Source organism: Notolepis coatsorum, assembly GCF_963971535.1.
Source record: "Notolepis coatsorum genome assembly, chromosome: 1".
Classification (NCBI taxonomy): domain Eukaryota; kingdom Metazoa; phylum Chordata; class Actinopteri; order Aulopiformes; family Paralepididae; genus Notolepis; species Notolepis coatsorum.
This window is the reverse complement of record NC_140165.1, coordinates 90,033,122-90,055,380: the sequence shown is the minus strand read 5'-3', so window position 1 is coordinate 90,055,380 and position 22,259 is coordinate 90,033,122.

Sequence of the window (22,259 nt, the reverse complement as noted above, 5' to 3'; positions counted from 1 at the left end):
ATATTTTAAAATTATTTTTAAAACGGTTTTAATGTTTTACTCTGGTGTTTAAATTTCTGTGAATATTGTTTTTTTTATTATGTACTGTACAATCGTCGTTTCTGTAAATGAGGGAAACCTCAGATGCTTACGATTTTAAATAAAGGTTGAAATGAAATGCCAGAGAAGTAAAACCTGGACTGGACTTATTATTTTGATGCACAGTCCCAGCCAATCCAATCCAATGATGTGCAATACCATCCGGGAGACGATAGGCGGCGGTATTTGCCCTTTGCGAGCTCAGACCCATTCCCAATGATAACGTCAGGCTGGATGGATGAAAAATGTATGGATATCGCTAATAAAATAAATATCGATTAAAACCCGAGATTTCTCGGGTTTGACGCCCAGAGCATGGCGAGTTAACCCGGACTATCTCGGGTTTGGCCTCCAGTGAGTTAACATTTACATTTAGCTAACGCTTTCATCCAAAGTGACTTACAAATTGTGTACAACAAGTCAGCAGGAGGGGTACACCTCTGGCGGCTAAGGGTAAGTGGTATTGTTTGTGCCAAACTTCAGTGCTTCACTCTGAATGCATAGTAGTATAGGATTCCAGCAGTAACATAGTAGGTATAGGCATATAAGTATATAACCATAGCAGTGGCGCACAAGCCTGTACCGTAGAATGAAATTCAGAACAAACTGTCAGACTAGGCATTGCTAGAGCTGCCGCGGTATTGATCTTTTCCTTACCGCACAAATTTGCGAAATATTTCGTACTGCGACGATAACCGCAAAAAAAAAGTTCAAATTGAAAGCATTTTTTTTTTCTACTCTTTATAGCATAATAGCCTGCCTCTAGTCTAATGGCGCTTTTCCACTGCATATTACCTACTCGACTCGACCCGCTTTAGGTACCTGGTACTAGGGGTGGACGGTATGGTCTAAAATTTATATCACGGTATAATTTGAAGCATAGACGGTAACGGTATATATCACGGTATCAGTGTTTCCGTTAGAATAATTTTTTTTGCCTGATAGGCAGGCTATATAAAGAATGACATCCTCAAGGCATGTAGATTTATAATATTTTGACTTAAAACTAGGCTACTTTTGCGTATAAAGTCATTATATTCCAAATAAAATAAGTCCAGAGTCGAGACTCCGTGCTGCTCCCATTGCAACAGCGGGGCTGGATACTGGATTTTGCTAGAAGCATATGTAGCTGCAGAGCCGCAGAGCCAGGGGCTCTTTCAGGTCAATTCAGGGCAATTCAGCCGTTGGGTGGGTGGGGGGGCGCTGTTGAGCGGCCTGTGACCAGACCTGAAAGAGCTCCTGGCTCTGCGGCTCTGCAGCTGCATGCTATTTCGCAAATCCACTGCTGCTCTAGCCGTCCTCCCGGCTCCGCTGCAGCCGTCGTTATCATAACACTACACACATATCATAATGTTTACAGCAAACTGTAGTTGATCACCAGGTATGTTTTATTAACGTAGAATAATTAATATAAGAAAAACGATAGGTAAGATCTCTTACCTTTCTCCACTGGTTAAAAATGCCAGGAACTGAAATTGAAACTTGCTGTGCGCCGCGGTGATATGTGTTTATTATGAAATGACAATTGCGTGTTGACTGCGCCCACTGCGCGAAGCCTCCTAAATAACTTTTTCCAGTTTGCACATATCTATTATCTATGACTAATTCCATCTATTTTTAGGGGCAAATGCGATTGAAATAGTCGCGCTGTGGTTACATGACGACGACGTCATTGCTATTTTAGAGCTTCTCTACCGGTTACACGGTATAGTCAAAATCCATACCGTAGAGCAAATTCATACCGTTTATACCGTATACCGTTTATACCGTCCACCCCTACCTGGTACTTCGTCCCTTTTCCACTGCAGGTACTACTCCGTTTGTCTCCATGTGAGGATGCAGGCGGGGCCGCTTGTGTACACTGAAAACTCTGTGAGCATAGCTATGTCCGAGGGCTTGCAGCAAGCCAGAGTTTAACACAGTTTCAATCAATCAATCAATAACAACATTAACCAGACTCTCGTGTCTATTCTGCTAAAGCTAACGTTACCTCTGATTGTGTCTATTCTACCAAGCAACCCGGGTTTAACGTTACCTCTCATGTATATCTGCTGACGTTAGCGTTAGCATTAGGCTGCTAACAACAACAACAACAACAACAACAACAACAACAAGCTTAACACATCAGCGATCTTGTTGTGACACTAAACTCTCCGCTCGGTGGTAAATTGGGTTGATGTCGGTTTTGTTTCATCAATAAATGAGGCAGAATACACAGTGAATCCATCCTTTTTTGTTTATTGCACTTGGTGCTGTTGCAAACAAATCCTGAATGAAATGCATCCTTAGCGAGGCAGTAAAGATGGCGGCTTTCTGCTTTTGTGCAGGAGGCTCCAACGTGTGACGCGTCTCTCTTCTGACCAATCAGTGGTCTGCAGTGTTTCACGTGACTTTTCTGGTACCACTTCTACCCAATAGGGTCGCTTGGAACCGCGTAGGGTATATCTGCAGAGCCGCAAGCCCAACGTCTGGGCGCTACTTTATTATTATTATAAAAACAGCAGTGATGCGGTATTCAGCCTAACTCTGCGGTGGGCGTGATGCAACAGCGATACCGCGGTAATGCGGTTATCGCGGCAGCTCTAGGCATTGCAGATCAAATACTCAAGATCCAGCAATAGCATATAAAACTTACCATTAAAAAGGTTAAATATGGCATTTTTTAAGGTTCAACTTTAGGTAGAAAAGAGAAAATGTATGAGCGGGCTGCCATCTTGTACATGCACATTTTCCCAAGGTCTCTTCACACACGCACACACACATACAAGGTGCTACTAACTAGGTCGATTGAAGATGCAATTCTGAATGGCTCATTTCAAGATTAATAAAACTAGGAAAGGTAAATGATTCCAGCAGCAGCCCATACTGTATGCAAGCGATGCTACAGAAGAGTGCCATGGAAGGGTCCTAGCGAAACAAATTTACTATTTTAAACTAATGTTAAAGCACTGACACGCCAATCTCTATACATTAAATATTTGAGAGGTTGATTTAATAAACAATTAAGATAAAATAGCAATTTTTTATGCTCTCATGCGAAGCAAACCCCCCTCAGAGCTATCAGGCCTGGGAAATCATGCAGCTGGGTTTCAATTGATAAGAAAAATACTTTGACTATGGTCAATAGTAAAGTAACTCAGAACATGCAGACAGCTGCCCCAGGGGCTAGTTGCATAAACTTAGTTTAAGACTTATTTTGAGGTAGAAAGTTTAGCCAAGTTAGTTAGTTAATACTGCTCAGTGTTTTCCAGAGGATTTTCAGAGACTATGGGGGGTGAACCTCCGACCCTCTAGGGGGGTCCGGGGGCATGCCCCCCTGGAAAGTATTTTTTTTTGTACATTTTAAAGTTAAATGCATCAATCTGGTGCACTTTGAGAGCAAAATAAAAAGGCCAGATCTATGATGAACTTTGTGCTCAAAACACAAAATCGACTAGACTAGTGCTTGAATGAATGAATGAATGACTTATTTATATAGCACCCTTCACAGCACAAATGCACATGGTGCTTTACACTACAGCTTAATATAAAAAAAACTAGAGCTGGGCATAGATAATTTTTTTTAATCTAGATTAATCTACCTGCAATCCTGGAATTAATCTAGATTAATCTAGATTAAAATGGCTCAAAAAAAAAGAAAAAAATCTGCCGAAGGCATTCAAAATAGGTGTGTTCTACCCAAATAATGACCAGAGGAGGAGATTTATCCTCTCCTCTTCATCTGAGGAGTCACTAGCTGTTCTATCTCCTTGTTCAACAGCATGAACATGTCTCTTCTTTTTGTAATTTCCAGTGTTTCTTTTTAAACCAGATTTATCGTAATTTTCTGTGCCCTTCCTTTGATGCCATTAACATTGTTACACTGATATTGACAACTCTCTCCAGTGTCAAATCACTCTCTGTCAGTAGTTTCTTCTGTGCACCTTCATTTCTTAATCCACACACAAACCTGTCTCTCAATGTGTCTTTTAGTGAATCTCTAAATTCACAATGCTGACTGGTTGCTCACACACAGACTGCTGCAGAAGCAGGGTTCTCAACAAATTCAGTGCAAGCTCAGTGTAACAGTTCCATGAATGAATGAATGAATGAAAACGTTATTTAACAGATTGCAGAATGGGTACAATACAGTACGGCTCAATACACACAATTGTTAAGGGGATGCAGACCAGAGAAAGACGTTTGTCTTGTTTACATCAGGGTCCCCCATTTTCATTTCATATTACTCCACATTGTCATTAGCCCCTTTCGTGACTGTGATGCACCGAGTGAATCCACAGTCACTTGCTCCTCAATAGGAAACCAACCTAGATTTACCCTGAAGGACTGGTTCTGGCCGAGCCGTTCGTTATACAAGTATCACAGAGAAATTACAAAGGTACTCACAGTTGCACGAGGGTTTCGGACAGAGATACGGGATGGTTTGAAAGCTCTGCGTTGCTAATAAACATTTTAAATAATTTTTATAAACTGCTCAAAACGGCATTATTTCCGCCGTTGGGTGATCACAGCACATGCGCACCATCCCGTATCTCTGTCCGAAAGAAGTAAAATTTTCCCAAAAGAGCTCAACAGGAGGGCATTCCCAGTACATTATGCGTAAATGTTCCGGTGGCAACGTTTGGACATAAGGTACATCGAGAGTCAGGTCTGAGACTCATTAGATTAAATCGTCTAGGGGTCAGATAAGTCCTGTGAACAAAATGTAGATTAATCTGTTGGTGATCTGGATTGCGTGAGGATAGCCGGACATTCTCCCAGACTGTATCCCAAATCAAAATCTACATCCAACTACGGAACATCCCTTCTCCAAATGGTATCCAGGGGGAAGTCTTTATAAGAGGACATAAGTAAATGGCGATAAAAGTCAGAAACGAAGCCTCTCGATGTCTCTTTGTAAAAAATTGTTGTGTGAAATTGGTGATGTTCTAGTGGAACGTCCCATGGAACCGCATGAGCCTTCAAAGCTGCCCTTATTTGTAAATAAAAGAAAAGGGAAGTTCCAGGGAGATCATATCCGTTGGATAGATCCTGGAAAGAGCGGAGACCAGAGTTATCGAAGATATCCCCCAACGTGTGAATGCCTTTCTTTTCCCACCTAGGGAATCTAATAGGCTGTTGTCCAATAAGGAGTAGATTGTTATTAAATAGAGGGGAATGCGTATGCCACCGATGGCGGTTAATACACAATTTCTGGGTGTCCCACCAAGTCTGGATCACATGTGTGATAAGAGGGCCAAATCGTAAATTGCATTGCTTAACACATTGTCTGCCACGCAGTTTGCCCATCTTATACCACTCTCTGCCAGTGCTGTAACCCTATGGAGTCGCTTACCTTCTTTGCAGGGCTATAATTATAAAAAAAAAAATTAACTCAATTTTTATTTGCATTTTTGGATTACAAGCATACAAACAACATCATCTCTGAATATTATTTTCATATCAGTCGGTCTTCCAGGTACATAATACATAGACATAATGTACAACACCGTTAAACAGACATAAACAATAAAGAAAAGATTTTAATACCCAATAACAGAAATAGAAAATACTGACTTAAGCAAAAGTTCCACAGACATAAATAATAAATTGAAAAAAACATAAAACAATTGTCATACCTAAATAATAGAAATAGAAAATACTAACTAAAGCAAAAATGTGCGACATGGGTTCAGAGACCCTCCTTGAACCTCTTTCCTCCTTTACCCTTCGCCCTCTTGTGTTGCATTTGTTTCTTCCTCTGTGATGTCGTTTTCGTTCCCCTTATAATCCTCCCACTTTCCCCATTTCCCCCCAAATTTCTCTTCCTGTAGCCTCAGCATGTGTGTTATCCTCTCCATATCCTGTATCTCCTCTACTATTCCTACCCATTGTGCTATTGTCGGTGGATCTTCTTTGTACCACAGTCTCGTTATTGCTTTAGGGCTATAACTTTTTAAATATTATAGCTATATCGACATTACTATGGCCCATTCAACATCGGGTATCTATCGTTCCGGATGTGGGAACGTTATATTTTTCCATTCATACATTGTCGTGTTAGTACCATCATGAATATAAGCATGTTTTTGGAGTGTATAGCAGTAATTCCTAGAATGCGAGTTATAGGCCCAGACGCATATTATACATAATCGATTGCCGTTTTGTTCCTATACACAAAAAATTCAAATGCATATGATCGCTATACATTATGCTCCATCATGCGTGAAGGAAAGGGGGGGGGGGGGTCGTTTATGATTCCTTGATTGTCAGTAACGGCTTTCCTTAGTACGACATCATACATTGATCGGATGGATTGCAATGAAATAAATGCACAATCGAGCTGGAATTAACATTATATTCCTCTTACCTGTGGCCGATGAGTCTGGAGAAAAAAAATTCCAATTATTTGATTTAGATCTGCTAGATGCATTTTCCGTTTGTACGACGCAATTCAATTTATTCTGAATCATAGTGATTCATAGTTCGGGGGGAAGGTTGTGACAGTGTGTTCACAGCAGTAATCAGGTCAGTGTCTGCCGAGACGGTGTGTGTGGGGGGGGGGGGGGGGGGGGGCTAGGCATTCAAGAGTCTGATGGCCTGTGGGTAGAAACTGTTTGTCAGTCTCGTAGTTCTGGCTATCAGACTCCTATATCGCCTGCTCAGGAGGTTGAAGAGTCTGTGTTGGGGGTGTGTGTTGTCCTTAATTATGTTGTGTGCTCTCCTGGTGGCCCTGGTAGAGTAAATGTCCTGTAGTGATCCAAAAGTGAAAGCGATCCAATGCACTCAAGGTGTTTGTCTGGATCCACGTAACAAGATAGCTCTGCCGGAGCTTTTTCCCCGATGCACAGAGTGCCACATCCGGTTTAGAGTGGAGTGCAACTCGCCCGAAATCCACCAGGCGGCGGTATTGAGGCGTTGAAATATCAGACAGAGTCCAGCTGGCTCCCGGAGCCTTCCTGGATGAATTTGAATGCCAATAGCGAATAAAGGAAATAACGATCATAAAAACGAGTAAACTCGTTGTTGGCGTTATTAGATTGGCGGGCAATAACGAGTAAACTCGTTTTTGGTGCAGGATGTGTTAATTGATATGTTGGTAATTGGTATACACAATATCCTGAAGTCTATATGGGGATACTATCTTCTCCTCCAATGGTCGCCAGGATACGGCTGCTTGAGAGTCAAACCAAGTGATCGACAATGGTCTCAATGAAAAAGCTTGAAAATAATATTTGAAGTCTGGAAACGCTAAACCCCGTCGAGTTTACTCCTCTGGGCAGTGGATCTCTTTAAGCACGGACGTTTGTTGTTCCAGACGAATTTATATGAAGCAGAGTGCAATTTCTGCCAGTAACCAACAGGAGGAGGTAAAGGGAGCATGGAGCTGACAAAGTTAATTCTGGGTAAAATATTAATTTTAATTATTGACGCACAGGCTTGTAATGAATTTATTTATTTTGACCACCTGTTGAAGTCATTCGTAATCTTGTCACCCAAGCTGGAGTAATTATACCTTACCGTCTGGCTAATAGTTAAGCATTACATCACGCGCAGGAGTGTGTTATAGGAATTAGATCATGCCTAGCGGTGGTTGTTAGGCCCGACGCGCAGCGGAGGGTTGTTAGATCCCCCTAGGCATGATCTAATTCCTATAACACACGACTACAAGTGGTGTAATGTCTTTTATACAATGGCCGAATTCACCCAACCTTATTGCTATAGAATAAACACACAGTAATTGAAGCATAATAGAGATTTATTCACAAAACCAGCCACAGAGAAAGTAGATCCAATAGTAGATCCACTAGTAGACACCAGAGGGAGCTCCACAAACCATGTTAAACCCAGATAGACAGTACTGCTACATCTATACATTTATGACATACCAGAATTACAAATACAGTACTGTTTTTGTAGGGTGATTATGGTTTATTTACATTGAGGTTCTGGGGTCACGTGGAGTGTGTTATATGAAATACCCCCCCCTCCACCCCACCTACCAATCTCCTACCTACCAACCTCCTCCAATGTACAGTTTCTTCGTCAAATGAATATACTCTCTTTTTTAGACTCTTCTTGTATCACAAACAGTACTGTATTTGTAAATCTGGTATGTCATAAATGTATAGATGTAGCAGTACTGTCTATCTGTATGTCATGTATGTCATATATGTTATGATGCATTGAAAATGGGGGACCCTGATCTTTCTCTGGTCTGCATCCCCTTAACAAGTGTGTATTGAGCCGTACTGTATTGTACCCATTCTGCAATCTGGTAATAACATTTTCAATCAATCAATCAAATAACAACCGGTTTGATTGATTGAAAATGTTACTAGGTAACTTCACTGTGCTTCTTAAACAAGATGTAGCAGTACCGTCTATCTGTATGTCATGCATGTCATAATGTTATGATGAATTGAAAATGGGGGAGGGCGGCTAGGTGGTGTAGTGGGCAAGGCACTCGCCACCAGTGTGGAGACGCTAGGATTCGCGTGTTCGAATCCAGCTCTCCACATTGTTTTCAGTTTAGCTGGTCGTCCGCAGTAATACACATTGGCCGTATTACGGGGAGGGAAAACTGAAGGGTGGGGATCGAACGTTGTGAACAAGCGACTCCTACAAGTCGGTTGGTGCGCCTGCGCAGTAGAATCAGGAAGTGTCGGGGGCAGCGTGAGCCTCCCACGCGTTACTCCTCGACACTGAGAGATCGAGCTGCGCAGGTGAAAAGATGCGACTGCTGTTACCTCAAGTACCAGAGGGGACTTGTGCTATGTATGACTTAGTCCACATTGCAGCCGGCTTGTGGGAGGCAAGAAACAGCGTTCGTGACAGGGGAGGGTTGAATTGGATGATACGAAAATTGGGATGGGAGAAAAAATAGAAAAATGGGAGAAAAAGTGGATCAAAAAAAAAATGAATTGAAAATGGGGGACCCTGATGTAAACAAGACGAAAGTCTTTCTCGGGTCTGCATCCCCTTAACACATCCAGCGCCGGAAACGGCTTACGACGTGTTTCAAGTTCATGCAAATTCTGCCATTCCACTGCGTACGACGTTATTGAGATCATATTTCATTTTTTCGCCATGTTATTCATAATTCCCTCACAGAGCCTGGTCTGATGCAGTGGGAGCCTGCACAACTCTGCAACGCTTCAATACTGCCGCCTGGTGGATGATCGGCGAGTTGCAACCGGAAGTGGATCTCTGGAGATCTCCGGTGCATCTGGCAAATGCGTCCGGCACTCGCATATTGTTGCGGGACTGTAGACACACGTCCGTGTGTAGCGATCGCTGCCATAACGCAATAATCGATACGATTTGGGCGTTTATTATGATTATACAAACCGGAAATGGATTTAGGAGATCGCCGTCAAATAAGTTGTATCTTTTTACTCCAGTCTCATCGTCGAACGGTAGGAGGACGCTGACGTCATTTTCAGCGCGTTTGTTTATCATTATTCATGCAAACTGCTCTGATCAATATATCACCCATACTACATAAAGCATTTACTGACGATCACGGAATTATAAACGACCCCCCCCCCCCGTTCATCCGCGCATGATAAGTCATAACGTTTAGGATCATGTACAGTTGAAATTTTTAATATAGCGTGTATCACCAACAAACGGCAGTTGATAATCTATATATGCGTGTATGCCTCTCTCGTTCTAGGAATTACTGCAGAAAACGATAAAAACATTTATATTCTAGACGGTATTTTCGTATATGAATCTATGAATGAAAAAGTAAAACGTTCCTACATCCTGAACGATAGATAATCGATGTTGAATGGGCCATAGTAATGTCAATTTAGCAATACAATTTAAAAAGTTATAGCCCTGCAAAGAAGGTAAACATCTCCATAGGCTTAGACTGGTGGCAGTGGTCATACATTGATGGATATAAGCGTGGCAGGGGGGGGGGGTTTCCTGGTCCCATGCCATATTGGGCGGTGGGCCACGGAATTCCCCCCACCATAGAGTACGTCACTGGGCGCGTTTCTATTGGTTAGACTTCCGTGAGTTATTCAGGCTCCATGTTGTGGACCTCTGTTACAGGGAGTTTCAGAGCCTCCTTCTCAGGGAGTTTCAGAGCCTCCTGTGAGTTCAGACCCTCCCTCTCAGTGAGGGAGCCTCCTCAGAGTTTCCGAGCCTCCTCCTCAGATTGTCAAGGTGAACTTAAAGAACTTAAAGAACTTAAAAAGAAGTTCTGCTCTGTTGTATGTGTATTGAGCTTGGTGGGTGATTTGTAGTAGTAGTAGTGTGTATATTGGGTCAGAGCCTCCTCCTCAGGGAGTTTTCAGAGCCTCCTCCTCAGGGAGTTTCAGAGCCTCCTCGGTGAGTTCAGAGCCTCCCTCTCAGTGAGGGAGCCTCCTCAGAGTTTCAGAGCCTCCTCCTCGGAGAGTCCTAGTCCAATTGTTACATAGGTCAATGTTGCAATATGTCTTTTCAATTTATTGCTCACGTGGGAAGTCTCTCTGGGGGTTCCCCGTCCCCTCCTTTATGGAGCAGGTTGACGGGGTATTGTTTAGGGAGTTTCCCGACTCCTCGCCTGTAATGGTCTGTTGAGTCATGGGTTTCCCCCCGTCATAGGGTACGTCGCTCCTTGTCCCCTCTTTTATGGAGCATGGTTGACGGGGTGTTGTTTTGCCTCAGCCGTGTCGTATGGGACCCATGTCCATGTCCGTATTTTTTTCTGTGAAAAAAGCGGCTTCTTGTCGTTCTCCCAGGCGGCTTGGAGGAACGGTATCTGGGTTCTTGTTAGAATGTCCATTGATATGTTTTGGGTCTCGACGTGTACATAGTGCTGGCCCTGGGTGCTTCTGATAGGAACCATGCATGGGCTTGCGCGCCTTGGTTGCTCATAATTGAAACAGCGTTTTTATGGGGCAACTGGGATGGAGTTTGTCTCTTCTGAGCGCCAGTGTACTAGGCTTGTCTCTACGAATTCTTGTTCATATCTGGGGGATGTTAACAGAATAGATCAAAGCATTGGTAGAGGGGTCTCACGCCCTTGGGGTAAGGTAAGGTAATTTATTTATATAGCACGTTTAAAAGCACGTTTGGATCGACACGCGTACCTACCCCCCTCCTGGGACTGGGGATGGCGGCGTGATTAGGGCACGGGACTGATTCTGGTCGCGCCGGACCAGGTCAGTTAACCCATTGTCCGCCGGGGCGCAGATCTGCTGTTCTGGTACCCTGAGGGACTTGTGCTTTTTTCGGGGGGGAAAATGCCGGGTCGGCCCGGGCGTTGCAGGGTTTGACGTTATGGAGATGTTCGTGGTTATGTTACTACGTGTTACCCCTCACTGTTGCTTGGTCCATGTTGTGTTGTACCTTGCGCTGTGCTGAGGGAGAAAGACTGGTCCTTCTCCATTCTTTTTCGCCCCTCTCTTCTCCTGCTTAGGCAGGGCTGGGAGGGGGCTGTTGAGGTGGTTCTTGTTGAACTCCTCTGGCATCCCTGTGTACGTACCGGTCCGCCGGGCCCGGGTTCGAAATTGTTTTCATCGACCCGTTGGCCTGGGTTAACCCCTTTTTGAAAACTGAAACACTTGTACTGCGGTATAGCCAGTGTATACCCGCAGTTGTGTTTTGGAGTTTTTTCTTGGGGGGTTATAGGAACAACCGCCTCATGTTAGAACCAAGCGGGTGGTTGGTTCCCTGTTGTGTTGGTAGCGGAGTCAACTCTCGGGGTAGGCCGGGTTTGGCCCAGTCTACCTGTGAGTGTGCCGCCGCACCTTTCATGACGTCTGCCAATCCTGTCAGCCTTCTCTGCCTCGGCCCCTCTAGAGTCGAGGGGTTTTTGTGGAGGCTGCGACATGGTGCACAACATGCCAGCATACGCCCCTTCCGCCGGGTACTGTTTCAGCAGACCCCTTTGGCGCCTGTCTAGTCCGCAGTGCTCCAGGCTCAGGTCGAGTGGCCTGTTGCCTGGATTGAGGGATCGACCTCTTTTGGGGGTCGTCTCTCCGGTGCGCTGCCTGCTCCCGCTGTGGGTGTAGCCTCTTGAGTGTTTCGGGGCAGCGTGCTGTAGGGGGGAAGGGCCTGCTCTTGGATGGGCCCTGTCCGAATACGCTGGCAATGTGGGGGGTGGTGTCACTAGTGACCGCCTGGTGGGGTCTCGATGCTGCGGCGTCGTTGGCCTCTCCAGGTCCCCTTTTCCGGGGGGGTCCAGTCCCTTCCTGGGTCTGGGTCCTCCTTCGCGCTCCGCTGCTACGGCCTTGCCACGGGGTTGGGCTTTTGCTCTTGACCCCGTGATATTGGGGGTTGTAACAGGGGTTTTGTTCCTTCCGTTCGTTCCCTAGTGGCATGTGGGTTGCGCGTTTGTGTAGTCGTGGGTAAGTCCCACGGTCTGCTCACCCTGTGCATTTGAGTTGCTAAACTCCTCTTCACACAGTCGGATCCGATACCCTCCCGTCCTCCGCTAGGGGGGTCCGGGGGCTCGGGTCCTCCCCGTTTCTGATGGTTGTGGGGGGCCTCAGCGGGTACATTTGTCGAGCTCCGCTCTGCTCAGCTCCTGTATTCCAGTATGATGCAGAGCGGAGCTACATGAAAATATAACGTACGGTTATGTATATAACCATAGTTATATGAGTGTAGTGACGCTCTGCGTCGGACTCACTGAGGACCCCGTGGTCTTGCCTTTGTGGTGAAAGACTTGGGAAGGAGCTGTTAGTATGGCCACACCCCTGCTTATGTAGAGGAGCGGATGGGGGTGTGGCCAGGCAGATGAGGTATGTAAAGGTACATGTGAAAATGTATTCAGTGCTTAGGCTGATATGGAAGAGTATTCCAGTATGACGCAGAGCGTCACTACACTCATAACTATGGTTACCGTAATTCCTCTAATAGTAACCCCGGCTTGTATTTGTTTCAACTGTAGCGGGTACCAGGCTTGTATTAGGAGGAGGCCTGTATAAGAGGGAGGCCTATATTTCAAATTTTCAAACGGATCATAATGAATAAATCAACATTTTGTGTCAGTTTGAACCCAGTAAAATGTACTGGGTTCATTTATTGAAACCAAGTACTGTATGAAATAGTAAACAGTGCAATTACAGGTGGTCACTGGTCATTTCAACGTTTTCAAAGTCAAATCAAGTAACTAGCTCAGTATGCAGCTCAGTATATTAGTAACCCGGCTTGTATTAGGAGGCCGGCTTATAATTGCTTAGCTCAAGAGCGCACCCGGCCATTAATAGAGACCCGGCTTGTATTTGAGACCCGGTTACTATTAGAGGAATTACGGTATATACATAACCGTACGTTAACAGCCCCATCAGAACCGCAGTGCTGGGGCAGAGGCTGCTACTTTGAGTTACTTTTAAAACATTAGACATTATCTTTACATTTAAAACTTGACTTTAATTTGTATTATTGAATTTATTTATGTAGTTTTCATGATTGATTATTGTATTTATTTTATTCAAATACATTTGATTAAACAAGTAGCTTAAGATCCAAATTCAAATGTTTCATGAGTCATTATTTTAATTAGCTATGGGATCATGTTATGTTAAGGCAGAGGGACTGGACAACAGGGTGACATTCACAGGTGTGCAGACTTGAGCATAAAACATGCACTGGAGCCCGGAAAAGGAGCCGTGCCCACAGGAAACAGAGATGGAGGGTGTGACAGAAATAATCGTTAGATTAGTCGACTAATCGGAAAAATATTCGACAGATTAGTCGACTACCAAAATAATCGTTAGTTGCAGCCCTACTTGCTGGCATCAATCACGTGCAGTAACCGTCTGACGTTGTCAGTAGCCAGGCGGGCTCGTATAAAGCCAGTTTGATCAGGGTGAAGTAGAGATGTCATATGTCTTTGAAGTCGGATGGCTAGAACCTTGGCGTATAGCTTGAGATCGGCTGTGAGGAGACTTAGGGGCCTATAGCTGCCACATTCAGTGGGGTCCTTATCTTTTTTGAGTAAAACAGATATAAGCGCCATATTGACATCTCTGGAAAAATGTCCCTCTTCGATTGAGTGTAAAATCATTGAAAGTAATAAGGGACCGAGTACATCCCAGAAAGCAAGATAGAGTTCCGGTGGTATGCCGTCCCAACCGGGAGCCTTGCCCCGTTGCATATCAGCAATCGCCTCCCTAAGCTCATCTAATGTGATAGGTGCAGCTAATCGCTTAGCGTCATCTTCTGAGACCTGTGGTAAGTTGATTGGTTTGTGAAAGTCCTCCAGCTTAGTGTGATCAATGACTACCTCTGACTTGTACAGGTTGGAATAAAAAGAGCGAAATGTATCATTAATCTTTTTGGGGTTGGTGGTTACCTCCCCCTGTTGGTTCTTAACACTTTGAGTGCCAGCCACGCGTTGTCGTTAGTTCATGCCGCCAGTTGAGTGCCACCAACGCTATATAGCGTTTGTTTGTCGTATTTTTTTTTATTGGCGATTTGAATTCATATTTCATCAATCGAGCCTCAGGTTAGTGTTGCAGACTCTCTCTGAGCTCAATTGGGAATATACCGCCCCCTATCGTCTCTCCCTGTGTAACTGCACCCCATTACTTTAGACTTTAGGGGGGGCGGGCCAGTTTCCTCATTTTACTTTTCCGTCAAGCCAACTGAAGAATCCATTGTGATCGCCGGCCCGGAAATGGATTATGTATTTACAGTACCCAATGCTGAATCAATAAACGCGATCGATAGGGCGATCAGGAATTGGAATAATCTTTTTGGATAACATCTGATCTGAGGTAAGGAATTTATTTTACCAGTCTTAGGATAATCAGAGCTATTTTCACAGAGATATCAGCGTTTTCCCTATGCGTGTGTGTGCGATCAGGAAATGAGAGAATCGATATTTCAGCCCGCTTCTAAAGCGTGCATAAGTACACATATACTTCAAGTCAAGTCAAGTCAAGTCAAGAGTTTTAATTGTCACGGCATACAGGTATACAATGAAATGCGGCTGGTCTTGCCCGCGACGATGTGCAATACAGTGGTACAACATATAATAGAGTCCAATAAAAATACAGTGGTACAACATATAATAGAATCCAATAAAAAACAACAGTGCAATAAACAGGTACATGGTGTGCCATCTCGGTATCTGTACATAGTATTTACAGAGCATATAGGACATGCTAGGTAGCTTTAGTAGTGCAATACACTGTTCCTGATGTTATACTAATTTAAGTGGCCTTTCCTCTGGCCATAAGTGTGCGTGTGTGCGGCATGAGTGTTAAAGTGGCTGCTAGTGTGTGAGCGTGCTCAGCGTGCGTGTCGTGTATGTGCTAGTGTGTGCTTGTGTGTGGATAGTTCAGTTTCTGTGTCTCTCAATGTTCATTGTTCAAGGCTCTGATGGCCTGGGGGAAGAAGCTTAGCCTAAGCCTCTCCGTCCTAGTAGCTGGGGTTCGCAGGCGTCTGCCTGACCTCAGCAGCTGGAACAGGCTGTTATTGGGGTGGTGGGGGTCTTTCATTATCCTGCAGGCTCTGGATTTGCACCTCTTGTTGTATAGAGCCTGCAGGGGACGCTATCGATAATCTAGCGTTTATTTGAAAACTATTCATAAATAGGCCGAAAAATGACAACGTTTGTGTATGCCAGAATATTCCAGTAAATGCTGTTTATCACGGAATCTTTATATTTTCCTTGAAAACGAGGGCTTTTCAAAATGCTATAAAATGGAAATGAAGCGATTAAAAAACAATCCGTTTCGACAATGTTGACTGCAAACAAGTCATTGATAAACGACGGGCAGATTAGACACATAGTACGTGGCTAGGTCTGGAGACGTGAAAGTAGTAGTGCTGTCTTGTTCTGTGCATTTGAAATTCAGATTATGGTCTTAAAATGGAGTTAATCTCTTTTTTCACTACCTTAATTTGAAGCTCCAGTCGACTAGAATAGTTCTGCTGCAAAGAGGAGATTAATGTGGCATGAAGCTTTTCCAATTCCACCAGCTTGGAGAGACGTCCCTTGCGAAGATCAGATGCAAAGAGAGTAGTGTTACTTCTAATAGATCCTTTTACAGAATCCCATACAATTCTGGGATCTTGTACTGAGCCAACATTAAACTGCAGGAATTCAGTGAGCTTCTCTTTAAATTGCAGGTTAAACTCTCCATTTTTCAGCAACGTTGAGTTAAAGCGCCATCTAGGGGCGCGGGATGTTATTTTACTGAGTGAACCCTTGAGAAGGATACCTTTATGGTCTGAAAGTGCAATGGGCATTAAATCAACAATAATGCTATCAAAAAGATGCGGGGAAGAAAAAACAATAAATTCTGGAAAAGGTCTTATGTCTCGAAGGAAAAAAAAGAGTAATCTCTCATGGATGGGTTGAGCGAACGCCACTGCATTAAAATAAGCTCCAACTATAAACGAGTAATCAGGTAGTTCCAACATAGCTACAGTGAGTACAGTATAAAAGTTAGCATCATATAAATTAGGGGCGTATGCAGAGATCAGAGCAATTTTTCGGTTAGAGTATTCAATTTTAGCAATAGTAATTCGACCATCTGCATCAGACCACACATCTAACAGTTTAATATTCAAAATTCGCTTCGCTATTATGGCTACCCCTCGGGATTTGGTGCTTGTTTTGGTTGTTTTGGCTTTTATTCCATTGTAAAATCCTACTCAATGTCACCCTGCGGCACTGCAGATTTACCCTACTCTTGGGATTCGGAAAAGTGCATTACCAGCCAGATCCTCATAGGGGCGCTGTGTCGATAATGCATTGTTCCCTGTTACAGACCGTTTTTTTTTTATTTATTTTTGATCTTGAATGGGTTTTTCTGTTAGCCTAAAGCTATGCATATAGCCGATGGCCTGGAATAGTCTTTGGGACGCTGAATTCAGTATGCAGTAAAGGAATTATATCATCAGCCAATGGACATATGGATCTACCAGATGGCGATCGATAACTGGGAAATCATTTTGGGGATCCAACCGGCCCACGGTAAGATCTTTTTTCACGTAAATTACATGCTGATCAGGGCTTGTTATGATAGCCATCCACCCGATCAGCGAATGAGGCTAACGCGGTTATTGGTAATCAATAATCAGAAACGACGCCCCCCCCCCCCCCCCCCCCCCCCTTCCATGCATTCATGGTGGACCATCATACCGATCATATGCAGTTTGAGTTTTAACTGTAGCTTCTGTATATCCGAAATGCCATTGGATTTAACATTAGTAGCTATTAGCCCTGTATCTCGTGTCAGGGCTGTACGCTAAGCTTTTTCACTAGGGGCACACTTGCCCCTAAATTAGAAATTTAGGGGCAAAAAATATGTTTTAGGGGCACATTTTTTAATAACAATTTTACCATTATAGTGCAAAAAAATATGTTCCTCCTGCCTCATTACTGTGGTCCTTTTATTTAACATTTAAGTGCTTTTGTTGTCAGGTTTGTATCTTTTATAATGAACCAACTAGGGCTGGGCGATATGGCCTAAATATGATATCACGATATTTTCTGACCTTTCGGCGATACACGATACACATCACGATGTTTTTCTTTTTTACCCCAAACAATTCATTATGAGGCTTACCAAGACAGTATTTGAGTTTGCAAGCTAACATTAAAGACAAAATAAAATACCCATGCATTTAGCATTTTTATATTATATATTAGATTTAGATTATTGGATTATTAGATTATATATTGCATATATTTAGCAATGAGATATTATATGATTTAGATATGAAATATGATGAATTGAAAATGGGGGACACTGATGTAAACAAGACAAAAGTCTTTCTCTGGTCTGCATCCCCTTAACAATTGTATGTATTGAGCTGTACTGTACCCATTCTGCAATATGTTAATAAAGTTTTAAATCAATCAATCAATCAATAGCATTTTAGCATTTTTATGAAACTACTGTATATTTGTATGTCTCTAAATGTTTTGATGAATTGAAAATGGAGGACCCTTATGTAAAAAAGCCGAAAGTCTTTCTCTGGTCTTCATCCTCCTGTACTGTATTGTACCCATTATGCAATCTGTTAATAAAGTTCTCATTCATTCATTCTGACGGAAAAACAGAATAATTTTGATTGACAGTAGAGTCTGCCAATTACGTCACAACGCTTGCACCCGCCCTGCTGTTCTTAGCACCAATCGGCAAGCGCATTCGTTTTTGACTTCCTGAATGCCCTGTGTGTGTTGACAACAACACAGCTACATTAGCTCCCCGCGGCCCACGAGTAGGAGACCAGTGCTCTGCAGGATGACTAAATGAGGCATAATGATTTTACCTCAACGAATGTTATAATAAAAGCCTTTCCATACATCGGTCTGATTGAAAACTTTATTAACAGACCGTGGAATGGGCATATCTCAGCACGGGCTGAGATATGAACGAGTAACGTGTGGACCAGATTGACGCGACACAAGGTTTACACAACAGCCCCCATCCCTTGTTTTATTGTATTTGTACCTGTACTACCTGCTGTCAGCTGTTTATCTCTCTCTGTGAGCTTGATTAGCTCACGTTAGCTAGCGTTAGCTCCGCGGCTAACCCTGAACTAAATCAATGACTAAAGCATTTCGAGTAGTTTTCACTGCACATAGAAGCAGCCAAACAGCGGGAGAATTTCGGGAGCATATGGCCAAAACACAGTTAGGAACCATCGATTCCCATCCCTACTACTAACTTTACTTTTCTTCATAGCTAAATCAGACAGTCAGCCAGTCTATCAGAGTGAGTGCTCAGTTGATTTTCCCCGCTGATCATACCTGAGTGCTCAGCGTCATCACACGCCTTGGATCATTTAGGAGTGAAATGCGAATGCAAGGCTTGAAATCCCTACTCGCAAGCCCGCCCCCAAATATTATTTACCAATCGCAACGGCCAATTAAAGGGGCAATTTGCGATGAGATCATCGCAGCGTACAGCCCTGCGTGTTCCAGGAAATATCCCAGCCGAAATCCCTTATAACGCTTATATTCAAAACGCTATAAAATGAGAACGCATACTGAATTATTTTTTTCTTTAAGCAATTTTGAAGGGACGGTTTATGGTCTCAAACAGCTCTACAAACAGTCCCACGGACTATGCAAGTCTGTTTAGAAATGCTGGCCGTCTACAGTGATTTTAGACGGATCCAAATGGCCATGAATGTGTTAAGAGGTTTAAAACAATAAGGCATCTTTGAGTAAACTTTGAGTAAGCTCTTAAGCCCGGAGCCATATTTTCTGAAAATCCGCCTAAAATACATACCTAAGTAAATGGAATATTGCTCCACTTCTACAAGGTCCATTTGCATATTCTTAGTATCTAGGGACATCTATGGACCTCGGTGAATGTATTCCCAGTGTCAGAAATATTGTGTATATTACTAGGCTTGCTTAAATTGTGATGAAACAAAGGATAATATGAATTGTGATGTGCATCTTTGACAGTGAATAACACCATGCTAAAAATGACCAATGACCACTGATCTCGTTCAGTACCTTCTTGAGATCATGTGTACAGAAAATCTTAGGAAATGAATAAAGGGAAGATGATTAAACAGAAGGTTTTGTAGATACAGTACTGAATTCTCCCATCCGGACCAATGCAATTTGAAATATTATTATAGAATAGCAGGCTTATAAATTACCTTATTATAGCCAATTCGCACATTTATGGATTGTGCCAAATCTTATATTTCAAATGCCAACGTTTTTATTTTTTTTATTTGGATTTAGTATCACCAGGCATAAGAACAGATGTATGTACAGTAGCTTTTAATTTTTGCCAGGGTGCCACCATTTTAACACTGAGTGCCACGCCGGGTTTTCCTTTTTACCCCCTGAATGCCACCATCGGCGCCAATGTTAACGTTAATATCGCCTAATCTATGTTTTAAATTATGGCTATGTGTCTAATCTGCCCATCGCATTATCAAAGACTATTTTCCAGTCAGTGCTGTCAAGGCAGATTGGTTTTTTATCGCGTCATTTCCGTTTCAGAGCATTTAGAAAAGCACCCGTTTTGAGATAAAAAAACAGCCCATTCTGGACCATTCTATGAAAATCGTCTTTTACTGGAATATTCCACAACGTTGATATTCGTCTGCCTTTTTATGAATCGTTTTCAAATAAACGCTAGATGATCAATATTATACGTGCATGCAAGCACATTCGGGCCGCGCACGGATAATCGCCGCGTTGATTTCCTCTTGGACTTTTACAGTGAAACCGAAAGAGCCCATTTCACATAACAGCTTATAACTTCATCAAAATTAGTCTGATTATCCTAACACTGATAACATAGAGTCCTTACCTGACATCAGATGGTATCCAACTGGTATATTCCAATTCCTGATCACCATTCGAAAAAAGTGTATAGATCCAACGCGATACAGTAGAACTCCATGATCAGCGGGGCTCAGAGGCTCCAGAATGAACTGTGGTAACCCCGGCTGGATCAGTGGACTGGAAAATGTGGAGTACCGGATTTTTTTCCCCATCCATTTTCATTGAGTCCATTCCAAAATCCCTTATGTCATCTGAAAGACGATAGGGGGCGCTTTTTTCCACATATAATCTCCGGCGGTGCTCGTGTATACTCGGGTAGGCTCGCGTGATGCAATATGATTTCAGATCGCTAAAAATAAAAAATAAATAATAATTCCGAGAAATCCCGTGAGTGGCTTTCAACCACATAAAAATAAACCAGAGATATCTCGTGTGTGGCAGTTAAAGTGTTAAAACAGATTTTAAATCCAATTGTTGCTACATGCTAAAAATAGGGAAGAGAAACTAACTGTTATATGCCAATAACGTTAAGTTTTGTGGTTTATTATCCAGAGTAATAAGAGATATTAAAAAAATTCATACAGGAGTAATTTGCTTGCCCCATAGAGGCCTTTGGGAAGTTCGGAAAAATTCCAACGCTCATCGAAAGCTGTGTCCTCTTTAAAATGGCGTAAAAAAACTACAATTCCCGACGTAATTTTTTTCCCAAATGGTCGATTTTCGCGAACTAAACAGCAAAACGAAAACGAAAATCTATCTAATAACACTTTAGCCTATTGGTAAACTAACGTATTGGTGATTATATACATTATAACTGCTGTTGTGACATGGTTATGATGTTTATACTTGAATACATTTGAAAAATTAAATTATACTTTTGTCAAACAGTCTGGAGAAATTGATTTATGACGTGATGTCATTTGCGGTCCACCGATGGACCGCACGGGTGGAAGAGGTTAAGTATCTCAAGGCTGGGGCCAGCATGTCCTCTTTTTTGGAAATCAAAATATGGTCACCCTAGTGTAGCTGCTAGTTAACGTTAGCTCACCAGTAGCCTGCATTACTTTTAGAGAACACACAGCGTAGCTGCTAGTTAACCTCTTAAGCCCAACGGGACCGGTCCCAAAATGACATCACGTCATAAATCAACCTCTCGACTGTCAGTTTAAAACTCGACAGTCTTCCCTCCTGTTTTATACCCACTTTGACCCTTCGAACCTCCCACTCAGGGCAAACCTCCCTCTCAGGGCGCAGTTCCCTCTCTCAGGGTGCAGTTCTAGGCCTGGGTCCTACACAGTTTTAAAGCCTGACAGTCTCTTGTTTGATACCCACACAGTTTAATACCTGAATGAATGAATGAATGAATGAAAACTTTATTAACAGATTGCAGAATGGGTAAAGTACAGTACAGCTCAATACATACAATTGTTAAGGGGATGCAGACCAGAGAAAGACTTTCGTCTTGTTTACATCAGGGTCCCCCATTTTCAATTCATCGTAACAGATATGACATACATGACATACAGATAGACAGTACTGCTCCATCTATACATTTATGACATACCAGATTTGCAATTACAGTACTGTTTGTGATACAAAAAGAGTCCAGAAAGAAAAGAGTATATACATTAGGCGTGGAAACTGTACATTGGATTGGGTAGGTGGGGGTGGGGGGGGACTGTACATTGGAGGTGGTTGGGTGGGTGGGGGGGGGGGGGGGTTGGTTAGGAGTGGGGGGGGGGGGGGGGGGGGGGGTTGGGTAGGAGGGGTGGGTGGGGGACACTGTACAACTGTACAAACACTGTACATTGGATTATTGACAAGACCATACTTGGTAATTTACTGTACATTGGAGGGGGTTGTGTTCGGACATTTACAGGGGCCAGTTTCGGGTTGCAGTCTCCCTTAGGTGTTTTTTGAGAGTGTTTTTGAAAGTGGGTAGTGATTCACATTCCTTTACAGCTTTGGGTAGGGCGTT